Below are 1,809 nucleotides of genomic sequence, written 5' to 3' on the forward strand. Positions count from 1 at the left end.
GTCCTTGGTTTTATTCTTATGTCCTTGATTAATTTTGAGTTGGTTTTTGTGTATGGTGTGAGGTGTAGGTCTTGCTTGAGTTTTCTACAGATGGTTTTTCAATTTTGCCAACACCATTTATTAAAGAGATTTTCATTTCTCCACTTAACTGATTTTTGCCTCCTTGTCAAAAATCAGTTGACCATAGATAAATGGGCTGATTTCTGGGTTCTCAATTCTATTCCATTGATCAATGTATCTGTCACTGTAGCAGTACCATGCAGTCTTGACCACTATGGCTGTGTAGTAAGATTTGAGATCAGGAAGTGAGATGTCTGGTACCTTGTTTTCTCTTTTTTTAGGAGTGCTTTACTTATTTGTGATCTTTCTCCAGTCCAGATGAATTTGGAAATATCCTTTTCCAACTTGCTGAACAATAGACTTGGTATTTCTATTGGGATTGCATTGATTCCCTTTGGTAGAATTGTCATTTTCACAATATTGAGTCTTCTTGAGCAGGGTATAGTGTTCCATTTGTCTAGGTCTCTTTTTGTTTCTTGTAATAATGTTTTGTAATGTTCTTTGTATAGGTCTTTTGTATTTCTAGTTAGCTTTACTCCTAAGTATTTAATCTAGTAATTAGCTATTGTGATGGGTATTGTTTTTCTTAGCTCCATTTCAGTATTCTCTGTATCACTGTAGAAAATCCAATTGATTTTTGTATGTTGTATCCTGCTAATTTGCTGAATTGGTTGACTATGCCCAGTAGTTTTCTTGCTGAATTTTTAGGCTTTTCTATGTATATTATCATATCATCTGCATAAAGAGATAATTTTACCTCTTCTTTGCCAATTTTTTTTTGTTGTTTTTGTTAGGAGCCATCACATCAAGCATGAGCCATAGTGACCTTATGAACAATTTTTATTTTTTCTTGCCTTTTGATGTGTTTGCTTATTGCTATATATTGACCTTTATTTACTGTTTTGGTTGTTTCCCAAAGGTTTTCATAAGTTGGGGATTTCATTGTAATTTGTTTCAAGAATCTCCTTTATTTCATTTTTTATTTTTTCTTTTCCCCACTCATTTTCAAGCAGGGTATTTATTGTTCAGCTTCCAGATGTATGAGGTCCCCCCCCTTTATTTTCTTATTAATTTCTAACTTTGTAGCATTGTGGTCTGAGGAGATGTCTGTATTATTTCTATGCTTTTTTAATTTATTGATGTTTGCTTTGTGACCTAAAATGTGATCTATTCTGGAGAATGTTCCATTCACTTTGGAATAAAAGTTATATTACACTTTTTGGAGGTGCATTAGCCTGTATATATTTATGAGATCAAATAGGGTTTTTTGTGTGGTTTAATTCTTCAGCATCTTTGCTGAGTTTCTTTCTGGTAGTTCTATCTTTTCTTGAGAGTGGTTAATAAAGTCTCCAACTACTATAGTGGTTTTGCATACTTTAAGTTCTGTTAACATTTGCTTTGTATATTTTGTAGCTCTATCATTTGGTGCATAGATATTTATTATAGTGATGTCCTCTCTATATTATCAGAGATTAATGCTGCTACTCCTGATTTTTTTCTAATTGCCACTCGCTTGGTATATTTTTCACTTTATCTTCACTTTTCAGGTACCTTATAAATAGCACATTGATAGTTTTGGGTGTGTTGTTTGTTTTTTTTTATCTAATCTGCTACTCTTTTTCTTTTCACTGATGCATTTAAATAATTCACATTCTGTGTAATTATTGAGAGGCAAGGTTTTATTTTTACCATTTTATTGAGTTCTTTTTGGTTTTGTTGCTAGTTATTTTGTTCCATCCTGCTCTCTGT

The sequence above is a fragment of the Elephantulus edwardii genome, unplaced genomic scaffold (genome assembly GCF_000299155.1).
Source record: "Elephantulus edwardii isolate Elephantulus edwardi_28Jun2011 unplaced genomic scaffold, EleEdw1.0 scaffold00012, whole genome shotgun sequence".
In the NCBI taxonomy this organism is placed as follows: Eukaryota; Metazoa; Chordata; class Mammalia; order Macroscelidea; family Macroscelididae; genus Elephantulus; species Elephantulus edwardii.